This window comes from Phascolarctos cinereus, unplaced genomic scaffold, assembly GCF_003287225.1.
Source record: "Phascolarctos cinereus isolate Bilbo 61053 unplaced genomic scaffold, phaCin_HiC Scaffold_4;HRSCAF=312, whole genome shotgun sequence".
NCBI lineage: Eukaryota > Metazoa > Chordata > Mammalia > Diprotodontia > Phascolarctidae > Phascolarctos > Phascolarctos cinereus.
Window position 1 is genome coordinate 420,046,555 of NW_027555847.1, and position 13,039 is coordinate 420,059,593.

Consider the following 13,039-nt stretch of genomic DNA (forward strand, 5'->3'; position numbering starts at 1 on the left):
GGAGGGAATAGGAAGGCAGAAGTTTGAAAGGCATCTGCACAAGATCAAAGGGTGGGGCTAGGGCTTTCAAAGGGAGATAAGGTGAGTCGATAAGGAAGTATTTGAGACCAGAGTAAGGCCTTTCTGGGGCCCATAGACAAAAGGGAGCCAGATTCTTTGAGGGGCAAAGGCCCATCTGAATAAGATTAAAAGGTAAGGCTAAGGCTTTCAAAGGGAGATGAAGGGCTGGGGACTGTAGACAAATGGGAGTCAGATTCCCTTTGGTGTACGGGGCTAAGATCTTGGTTTGGGCCACACCCCATCAATGCTAGAAGTGAACCATATCCTGTGGAAATATTACTTCTAATCTTGATTGAGAAAGGTGTTCTTCCAGGAAGAACAAATAGGAAATACAGCAGTCTTTCACTCTTGGCTTTTTGTATAATTTCCCTCCTTCACTTAGGATAGCATGCAATGCAATTTACTAACCTTTGGGAATTTTTCAGGAGATGAAGTATGTTGTGATGTAAGCAACAACACTGTGTGGGTGCTGGGAGACATGTGGGTTCAAAAAAGTGAACTCTTTTCCAAGCTTTGCCATTATTTAGCTTTGTGAGATTGAAAAATTAACACCTCTGTATCTTATTTTCCCCATTTATAGAATAAAGGTGTTAGACTACATTATTTCTCAGTTGCCATCAAGATTTAAATTTTTAGGATTTTGTGAAAAATGCTAGAAGTACAGAATCTGTTATAGAAAAATTCTAAGCCTTCTTTTGAAGGAAAAAAGAGAGTGACTGGTATAACGTATGTAAGTATCAAGCCACTGATTATAAATGTCCTGCTTTATAAGTGGATAAAAATACTTAAAACACACATACATGAAATGATTTGATTCTTAATAAAAATAGACACAATGCCTCTGCCTAAAAATCTTCAAATCATATTCAGAATTGTTTTCAAAATGTTTGATTCATTGGGGGAGGAAGGGAGAAAGCCAAGCCAATTGTTTGCCAGAATTAGCTAATTAATTCTTTTAACATGGCCTTTTGGGTATCCTAATGCAAATTCAATCTAACCTGCTTATTTTAAGTTTTCTAGGACAGAGATTATCCTGTTCACAAGATAGTTGGTGATGGGTGGGCAGTAGATAAGTTGTCATAATTGTAATTGAGAGATAACTATGTATTGGAGTGAATACCTTTTCTAGACAATGCTGGGCAGTAAATAATTTGGAGCATAAAACCTTCAAAGAGGAGGAAAGCTAGGGCCAGAAACAGCATGATTTAGAGGTCAGAGAACTGGCTTAGGAAACAAGAAAACAGTTCCAGTTTTGGCCAAACATGTACTGGCTATTTGTCCCTGGGCAAGTCAATTAACTTCTTAGTGCCTTCAGATTATTATCCCAGACTATAAATTATATAAAATATGTAGGTCTCTCTCAACAGTAGTGAACTCATTAGAAATTCCTAAATGTGATAAAATCACAGATCAGATTAAAATAAGCAAACAAATAAGACAGACATATTGTGAGTGTATATGTATATTCCAATTCAGTTCTTGCATTCTTAGCATTAAATGGTCCACCAGCAATACATTTGGAGATAAATATATATATGTATAGCCATAGATATACATGTATATGGATAAAGCTATGGATATAGATTATAAAGATATATGTATATTTTTAGAATAGGGTAAGAAGTGTCTGAAAATATAACTGGAAGCCTTATTGCTAGAAAATTGTTCTGGAAGAAATTATTGATTTAGAACAAGGGGTGTACATTTCCATTAAAGCATTTTATCTATGTCCATTTTGCAATCTTGGGGGTATAAAGACAGTAGAACCTGTTTTATTATGATAGTTTGTAAAAAAATATGGTATATATAATGCATATTCATTTTATATATTATAGAAGTGCATATGATATGTGTGTGTGTGTATATATGTTTGTATATACATGTGTGTATAGACACATATCCCTACTCACATACACAGTCCCATGAGTTTGGCTGTCACTTCTATGTAAATAATTCCTAAATGGGGTTACAAACCTCTATTACTTCCCTAAGCTGTAATCCTGAATCTTTTTATGGCTTAGAAAGCAGCTTGCTTAAACATTTTGATATCATCTATGTCGCAGACTGTCCCAAAACACCGTCTTCCTGCCAAATTATCTTTTTGTTTTCTCATTTCTGTCAGTAGTACGTATCAGTTTTTTGGACATTCAGTCATATAGATATATACATACACACACACACACACACACACACACATATACACACACATATATACATATACACACATACATACATACATAATAATAGGAGTTATATCATATATATACATACATATTATTCTAACTCCTACTATTTAACCTCTTACATTTAATTATTCACTAGGCAGTTGTTCATGTGAACTTCCATTATTCCATTATATTTATCCATTGTTTATGGCACCAGTGTGGGGCAGGCATTCAGGAATGTTCTGGAGTCAGCTGTAAAAACTCACAAGACCTAATGGTTACATGTTCAGTGTTAGTACTTACATCTTAGAAATCGACAAGCTACAAATCAATTTATTATTTGGTTGATTGTCTAGATTTAAGAAAGTGATGGATGAAATGAATAATGCAGATTAAGCTTAAGAGTGTATTTTATGTATTTTTAAGGGGAGAGAGCTGGTTGTTAAGCACTCACCAGCATACCCATTGCAGGAAATCATGCAGAATTTGGAATCAAATACCCTGAGTTTGAAGTCTAGCTTTGCTACTTAATTCTATTGTCACCTTGAACAAGTCACTTCACCTTTATAGGCTTCACTTCCTCATCTGTACAGTGAGGGTTTGGATTAGGTTTCCTTCTCAGTTCCAAGTGTGTGATCCTTTGGTCATAGCCTTCCCTGCTATCATCCTAGTGAGTTCCTGTATCATCTCACTGCTGAATTATTTTAGTTGTCTCCTAGCAGGTCTACTTGCCCCAACCTTTTAATTCCAACCACTTTGAACTTGGCAGGCTTATTAACTGTGCTATATTTCAAGCTTATCATATTATTTTCAATAGAATAGCTGGTAATATCTTTCCATAGGATGAAGTCCAAACTCCTCACTCTAGCACAAAAGGATCCTTTGTAGTCAAGGAAGCCCTTAAAATGTACACATCATTGAAAAATTTCCCTTCCCCCCCTAGAGGTGCTTTAGGATCAGTTTAATGGTTCAGTTCTCTCAAACAAGTTAGAGATTCATGGCTAGAAGTGAATTTCAAGGCATCCATTGCATTTGTAATGGTACTTGAAGTGGGAAGAAGGATTTAATTCAACAAACATTTACCCATAATTATATTCATGATTCACTTTTGCCTGCTATCATCTGACCCTTACATTTTCAAAATGGAGAAAACTATATCTGTACACTGATATATTCTGATTATTTCTGGTATAACCACATAGCACAAATGACTTCATTAATATTTTAGATAAAATTGGCTTTGATTTTTCTCACAGTAGAACACTAGCAATAATCTAAAATGTAGCATTACTATACTATTATTGTATTAGCTCCCTCACTTTTAATGATCTAATGTTTAATCATTATTATAAGGGAAAGAATTTTTAATTCAATGAAATAATTTTATTTTTAAAAAAATCTTCCCCTTTAGCTGTTTGTTTTCCCTATGTTAAAAATATAGGAGGAAAGAGTTTTATTCTTTGGAAATTCCCTGTACCAATGAAATCACAGATCTGATTCCTATCTCTTGTCCTCTTATAAAATAATAAATGTAATCTGCTGAGCTGCCCCTAATTGGAAGTTAGCACATTCTTACCACAACCTAATAAATAGAAGCAAACAAAAGCCATCTCATCAAAACACAATTTTATTTTCTTTTCATTTTTTTTTTGTGAGGCAGTTGAGGCCCAGGGTCACACAGCTAGCAAGTAAGTGTCAAGTGAAAATTCAATTTTCTGAATAGATCATTGTGTCAAAAGAATTTCAGCTGCCCCTAAATTCAATCATTGGTTTTACAGATGAGGAAACTGAGGGACAGGGTGTTTAAGTGATTTTCCTCATGTCACACAGCTGGTAACTGTTTGAAAGTGTTTAAACCCACATCTTCATGACCACAAGTCCTATCCACCTGATATCTCTTCACCAGTTCCAGATATTTCCTCTTATTTTCTTATATTTCTTTAGCTTCTTGGCTCCCAATATCAACATGATGACAACATAAAGAATCACAAATAAGACAATATAAGCCACAGCTGGACCTAAAGGTTGTGGAGATTTCCCACTGAATGGATGTCTCAGCTTTATACCTGGGTGTTCATGATTACTATTAATTCTAGTGGATCCTGATCAGCTAAAAGAAGAGCCAGACTCTGTACTCCGCTGATAGAAGTCTAATTGGGATGTCACTGTAAGACTGTGATAATACAGGTCTGGGATAGTGCAGCAAGAGCAAGAATAGTTAGTGGTTGGGGGTGAAGGAAATACCTAATTTTTCCTAGTATAATTTTAAAATTCTCATATACATACCATGTTCTTCTCAACAACCAAATCAGAGACGTATTGCAACTGGCAATGTTCCCATATTTTAGAACAGCAAACTAAGGCTCAGAAAGTATTGTCCTTATCATTTAGTAGCAGAGGCAAGCTTTGAACTCACCTCTTTCATAACTTAATCCTCTGATCATTCTACTGTATTATATTACTTACCACTACCCACAATAAAAGGAAGCTAACCTCAAACAAACTGGTGATTCTTGTGTAAATAAAAAAGCAAACAAACAAAGAAATGAATAAATGTGTACATGTATTTATATATGTGTATCTTTTTTTCTGATGTCATTTATAATTCTCGGGAAAGATTGTTCATTGTTTTCCATTACTTTACATCTTTCTGCACATTTTATCAGATAATTATGCAGGAGTTTCAGTCTTTAACTACTGGCATTTTTTCATTAGCAAACTAATTGGATACAAAATCCTTCTACAATGAATCATTATTTGAATCATTATGTGAAATGAAACAAGTTGAGCATGTGATAATTCATTTCTATATAAACAAAACCTAGTTACAAAGATCCCTGTTCATTACATAGTTGTCCTTCATTTCTTGCATTTTCCTTTAGAAATTATTAATGAAAGCATATGCACATAATGTATTTCTCCTGTATTATGTGGATCAAATAAAAGTTGGAGTCATTAAGAACATAAGTGACTATTTACCACTAATTTATAATTAAAAGCATAAAAATCAATACCTAATAACTAGTTCTATTTTCCATTAAAAGAACAAATCATTATTTTCTAAAATGCTTCAAGACCCTATCAATGTGGCAGAATAATTAGTGGTAATAGTGACAGAAAGCAGATGTTTTCTGCTTAAATGGCAATAACTAGAAATACTTGATGCTATAGAAAATCATGATAAGAGTTTAACATTCATAATTCATTTAAAATTCAGGTTGCAAAACAGAATTATAAAGAAAACTTTTCACATCAATAATTCAATAAATTTAATAAAAATACTGAAACAGCCTATACATTTCATTTTAGAGAAATTAAATATACCTATGTGTAGCTTAGAAGGGAATGTGTGTAATTTTTTGGTATAAAACTCCTTTTACAATTGCTCACCTGCACCTGAGCTGCGACTGATAGGCTTAGAGAATCACCTGGAACTTTCAATATTTAAGTGACTGCCCAGGGACACAAAAGTAGGACAACATGTGCCAAGGGCAGTGCCTGAATGCATGTCTTTCTGATTGGAAGGTCTGTGCTCTGGTCACTACATCACTCTGCTTTTCATATTCTTATACACGGTTTCATATAGTATATACATTTATAAGAGCTTCTACCACATGTTCTCATGTTAGCTTACCATTCAGATTTTACTAATGACAAATACTTTACCAAACACGATGAACAAGGGATTTTATGACAATTAATACTTTATAATCCCTTTCGGAGTTATGTTGTGACCATTGGCTGAGAGAAAACCAAATGTTTCTACCTTTTCAAGTGTTTTCAAGTGATTTTGTGACTTGTGGATTTCAAAAAGTAAGAGTTACAAACATATTTGTACTATTTTGATAATAACCAGAACTTACCTGCATTAAATGTATCGTCATTAAAATCCATTTTGGAACCTCCTTTCATCTTCTAGAAATGAATATAAACCATCCTACCTCTCTGTATGGCTTTCAGGAAAAAAAAATACATAAAAATAATTGGCCATGGGTGAGTGGTGCAGGAAGTAACCTCATGCTTGATATTATTACTATTATTTACTATTATCACTCCTATAATAGAGCTTCTATCCAACTCAATGGAAAAGAGAGTACAAAAACAATGATGGGGAAATGGACATGACTCAACATCTTCAAAATCTCCCCCTGTATAGACCTTAGGCTATACAGTACAGCTTCCCCTGCTAATGGGGAGGACTAGCTAACCAAAATGTACTCTGCAAAACTTGTTATCATCATATATCAACTTTAATGCTGCCTGATGCCTGGGGATGATAATTTAGAGATTTAGATGATTTGCTATGCCTCTGTATTGAATCCCCTTTCCCTCCTCCCCCTTAGATATTCTCCCTCAACCCTTCCCCCCTCCCTAGCTACTCTCAAGAAAAAATATGAAATACAAAAAAAATTGCTTAGAAAAATATTTTTGGGATTGTGGCTATAAAGTGTATATAGACCATGTAGATAGTCTCTTTGGTAGAGAAACTAGAAGCACTATGAAATTCTAGTGAATTATCATAGCTAAATGAAATTGTTGTTCTTGTTAATACACAAAATAAGGAACAACATGGCTCAGTAAAAAGAGCATTAGAGTAATTCTGTGACCTTAGGCAACTCAAATTCTCTGAGCATTAGTTAAGAAATGGGAGTGATAATACCTGCCCTCCTTCATAGGTAAGTATCAAGTGAGAAAATGGCCATGAAAGTGACTGGAGAGCTGTAAAGCTTACACCATTGGAAGACAGTATCAATATACATTCTTTGTTTTCTACAGATTCGACATTCAATGCCAATAGTTCCTAATGGTAGTATTCATCCCATCCCTTAATGCCCAGCTAAATGGATCATAAAAAAGACAACATGGTTGGCCACAGTCTAGTAAGATTATCATCCTTTGCTCCAAAGGGGATTAGGGCAGTGTATTACAGAGCTGTAAGTGGTTTACTGTAAGCCAAATTCAGACTATGCAAAGGAATTATGAAGAACACCTGTGCTAGTCATGAATAGCTCAACAGTGCTTTTAATGCATCCTTTTCAAATGCAAATCAATCCAGCTTTAAAAAGAAAACAAAGTGCACCTCAATAGAGTTAGCTAAACAAAGCGCACCTCAATGGAGTTAGCTTGAGTGTCATAGAATCATAATATCTTCCATTTGGAAAGGTGCTTAGAAGTCATCTAGTCCACACTCCTATGAAAATTACTTGTGTATTCATTATGTCATTTTCAATATATTCTGCTTCCTTACAAAAATCTTACCTACTCAGATTTCCATATGGTCATGAAAAAAAATTCCCAACCACTACATCACATATTATGGCAGTTGCATTCTCATGTTGTCTGTACCTCCTTACTGTGATGTTTCTCTTAAATTCAATTAGCTTTTACAAAGGGAAATTTATTTCAAAAGTACCACAAGAATAAACAGACTGATATATGCCTCAATACCTCATGGGCTTAGTCTTTCCTAGATCACTTCTAGTTCAGGTAGGGCAGAAGAAAAGGTTCATAGGATCAAGTTCCTTCTCAGAGTCGGCATGTCTGTCTGCCGCATGACAGTCTCCCTTGGCCTGGGTCCAGAAAATCATTCCTGGAGGTCACTCTTTGGTTCACAGGGCATCATTGAAAGTCTTGTATACACCTCTTCTTTTTCTACAACAACCCTGGTACAGGCTTTCATCACTTCATGTCTATACTATTAAAATACTCTTCTTGTTGGTCTCCCTGCCTCGTCTCCCCCTGCCTGACTGTAATCCATCCTCTGATCAGCTGTCAAAGAGATATTCCTAATGCCCAAATTTGAATATATTCTCTTATTCAAAACACATGAGGGCTCCCTCCAGTTGGGCAGACTGTCAATAAACATTTATTAAACATCAGTTATGTGCCAGGCATTGTACTAAGTTCTGAGGATACTAGGAAATGTAAAAGACAGTCCTTATTCCTGAGGAGTTCACAATCCAATTGGTGGATAAAGCATGGAAATAACTATAAATTGGGAACACTCAATAGAAGAATGGTGCTAGAATTAAGAGGGATTGAGAAACATTTCCTGGAAAAAGTGGAATTTTAATTGGGACCTGAAGGAACCCAAAGAAATTAAGGTATCTAGATAAGGAAAGAGAGAATTCCATGCTTGAGGGGCAGTAAGGGAAAAATGCACAGAATTAATAGATGGAGTATCTTGTTTAAGAAATAAAAAGGAGACCAGTGTTGTTAGATAGAAGGGTACATGGGGAGGTGTAAGGCAAAAGACCTTACCTTATAAGGCCATCGGCCATCCTATTTGGATTGCTCATTCTCCTTGGAAATGAGGCTGTGCCTTGTACCTATTGCCTAGAATTGTACTTTCTGCTAATGATTTTGCTCAGGCTGGCCACCTACTTGTACGTATTACATTTTAGTACCCATTAAAGGGAAACACAGCTCCCCTTAAAATGCTTCACTCTTCTACTTTTGTATTTTCCTGAAAGAAAAAAATCTTTATTATATGTCATACCAAGTCAATTTCATATTGTTTTTAGATAGAGTTATTACTAGATGAATAGATCAGAATAAACACCATAGACAGAAATGAGTCTGATATCAGCAGGCATTTGTCAAAACTCCAATAATATTGATCAGGTCACTCTAGTTTTCTGGAGTTCTTATTGAGAAGATGCTGAAATCTGGGCTAGATAACTGTGGAATTATAAATTTCCAGTTGAATAAGAAAGAACACCATAAGTATTATTATTCCATTTTTATTGCATTTTTTTAAACTTTTTAGGCATTTGGGGTTAAGTGACTTGCCCAGGGTCACACAGTTAGTAAGTGTCAAGTGTTTAGTCTGAGGCCATATTTGAACTCAGGTCCTCCTGATTTCAGGGCCAGTGCTCTATACACTGCACCATCTAGCTGCCCTTTATTGCACTTTTAATTTCAAACACATTTCCATGAACAATGCAGTATTGAAGAAATTTTCTTTGGAACAGACCTCAATTACTGTTTAAACCAGTACATTCTTAATTCACATTTAATAACAGTGTCCAGTGTACAAAACTCTGTGCTAGACACCAGAAGACACGCAAATTTTAGAAAAAATCTGGAACTTACAATCTAGGGGGCTATGATGCACAAAAATTTTCATTCAAAATAATATATGATAAATGTACAAAAGAAAAGCAATAGAAGTGTAATAAAAGAAAAAAGTCATGAGGTAGCATTTGAGTTATACTTTAAGGGACCTTTAAGGGACATTCAGAAAATAGATATTAGGGGGAGAACTTTCCAAGAACAGGGGGAAAAATATGAATAAAGGTTTAGGGTTGGGAAAATGTAGAGTGTACAGCAGATGAGAAGTAGTCCAAATTAACTAAGTTACAAGGAAATAAATGGTTGAAATAAAATTGGGAAAGCTGAGAGGTAGAAGATTTTGAAGGGCCTGTTACCATGCAAAGGAGAATGGACTTTATTAATAAAATGAGGCAATGGAGAGTCATTGAGATTTTGGGGAAGAATCATATGACTAGGTTTATGATTCTTTAATATTATAGAAGTTATCACTGATTTCATCTGAGATTCTGTAATTCAATGTATAAGGAATTTAGATATTAAAGAAGTGTAAAAGATTGGTTTTTTTTGTTTGTTTGGTTCAAGTGTAGGCTATTACAATAATCCATATAGTCAGTAAAGCAGGTTTAAACTAGGGTAGCAGTGGCAATACAAATAGACAAACAGAAAGGAGGGGACTGTGGCAATTAACAAAGTTTGAGATTAATTTAATAATTTTATCAGTAAAGCCAGCACATTATTCATAAAGTATGGTCATTTGACTTTCTCTCTTAGACCAAACACAATCATGGGGCCAGGCTCAGGGCATTCTTTTGGTAAAGGAGAGACAGTCAACTCTGATTGGTTAACACAATGGAAGGTAGACTATATTAAAATGAGCAGCTGAGAGTGATATGTCACCCTCAGACAGAGAAGCTATCTGTATATAAACCAGACCACCCCCAGCCTTGAGTCATCTATTCAAAGAATAATGCCCTGCCAAAGGATGAGAAGAACACAATGGCTATTCCATGAGGGTGGAGTCTTGAACAAGAAAGTTAGTCCAATCTCATTATCAACAATGTTCTTCAAAAGACTAAACCTTTTGAAATCAGAACTTTAGAAGAAGGCGAGAACTCTGGATCTCTCTAATTTATGGGTTATTTATTAAAAATCATTTCTCTCAGGACTCATGACAAAGATATATATTTATTGCTTAAATAGCATTAATAGTATCTCGAAACTAATTTGATATAAAGTGAAAAGGAGATAATAATGAAAAAAAAAATAATGCCAACAGTTTGAACATGGAGAACTGGGTGAATGGCAGTGCCCCTAACTTTTTTAGTGAAGTCAGAAAAAGGAACAGGTTTTTGAGGAAAGATTATAAACTCTTTTATTACATGATTATTTAATTTGATCCTCACAGCAACCCAATAATTTGGATAGAGTATGTATTTTTAATCCTTATTTTACAAGTGAGAAAAATGAGATTCAGATAAATTAAAGGATTAGTTTAAAGTCATTCAGATAGAAAATGGTGAGGAGGTTCTTACCAAATGTTGTTTATTTATTTTTTCTTTTTTTTCTCACTCCAAATAAAATTACCTAGTTGTGGTATTTTGTTTATTTTTGTGTTTGTTTTCTCCCTCCAAGTCAAGAGTTACTTCATTACCACATGCTAATTAATGGATTGAATATACTTTAATGTTTTGAATATTCTAGTGCACCTTTCAGGATTATAGCTTAAATAATATTGGGTCTACAGGTAGAGGACTAAAGTTTGGTTCCTGCTTCAGTTATTTAATATCAATTTGATCTTTGGTAGGTCATTTAAGACTTCTGGGCTTCAGTTTTCTCCTCTGTAAAAAGAAGGGATTGACTTCAATGATCTCTATATATTATTTTTCTTATGATTTATACAGATTTCTTGGGCAAATTGAGTTTTGTAGATTTCTGGATTTTTCTTGTTTATATGTGTGAGTATATCATAATGAGGAGTATCTACATTTTTGCCTACCTGGGCAGATACTGTCACAAAGACAAAGTGATAGCCAATAGTCCTCATACTATAAAAATGCGAAAATTTTAAAAGCACTCTTTCCCTCAATGGGGTATAATTTGTTTTGGTTTGTTTGTTTTGTTTTGTTTTGTTTTGTTTTCCTTTCTAGGAATGATTCTATGGGATACATATTTGCTTAGCTGGTCTCTCTAGGAACAGCAACATGTTTTTTGAGATAGTAGTCTAGAATAATTGAACAATGTAGCACAGTAGAAGGAACACTAGCTCTAAAGTAAGAAGATTTGGTGTCATATTCCACCTAGGACCTTACTACCTGAATGACATCATACAAGTCATTAGGCAAATCACTTAACTTCATTTTCTCCATCTTTCATTAAAGCTAAAATTTATACAGTGCTTAAAATGTGCCTGGCAATTTGCTAAGTGAATAATTAATACTGATAATAATAATAGTTATTATTTCTATAAAGTGCCACAGTTAAACTAGATGGTTTCAGAGGTCCTTATAATTATTAATCTATCATCCTATGAATGGAACAGTTTTTCTTCATTCCCTGGTTAGCTCTAGGTGTCTGCTGTCATCCTCATATGTTTACTATATTACACCACTGGTGAGGGGTAAGGTATACATGCAATGTTATTGCTGTATTTTATTTCATTTTATTTGTTAATAAACCTGTATCTTGGAGTTATAAATTAAGAACAAATTGAGAATACAAAGTTGCTTACACTTAACAGGTAATGTGATAACTTTGTAAAGTTTAAACTACTGAGATTTCTTTTTAAGCATGTGGGAGTAAAATACATTTTTCAAAGTCAAGTGTAAGCTTTGTAACACAATTTTTCATTCTTTTAACTTTGTTTTTATTTAAAGCTTATCTGAAACTGAGAACGACTTATTCAATCCTGAAACCCATTTGGAAAATTGGTTTTAAGAGAAAAAGGACACGTTATGAATATCAATTACTTTTAGTACAAGAAAAGTATTTTTGAAACTATTTTCAATTTTATTTCCCTCCAGATGGACAAATTTAAAGAATAGTTGACTAGTTTCTTTATATTTTGACTTTTATGTCTGAGGAAGGATTGTTCTAGTTACCATATTTCCAAAACTTTATATACTAATTTAGCTATTTAGCAACCTATGTTAAAGAAATAGGCAAATAAGGAAATTTCAAGGAGAAAATAATTATGAAATCGAATTGATATTGATTTGTTCAAGCAAAGCTAAAGATTCCCACAGACTATTTGTAGATTATACTTTAATTCCTTTTTTTTTTTAATCTTCCGTTACCCTGAAAAAAAAATCTTCTGGTAACATATCCAAAGTTTCAAATGTTTTATGAATTTTCATTTCTTTCCTCTTCCACTGACAGTTTTTGTTTTTCATGTCCATGACATGTAGCAGAACTACATCCAATAGGAAGATGGTCACATTTCTCATGGGTGTCTGAGTCTCAGGAACAGACTGAATTTTTCAAGAGCAAGAGAATAAATGTTATTTGGAAGAAGTTCCTAGCATTCTATTTTCCATCAGTTTCTCTTGGACTGAATGACTGCATATTGAGAAGGACTTGGGAATAAGTGCAAAAGCTATCATTTGAAGTCTCAAGTGGTTATGGCCAAGACCCTAGTAGTTTGATGTGTTCCTGAGATACCATGAGGGGAAAGAAAGAGACGAAAAGGCTTTATTTATTCAAAGGAATTTATTTAAAGGAATTAAGACCAGTGGACACTGAGGAGATCCACACATTATAGG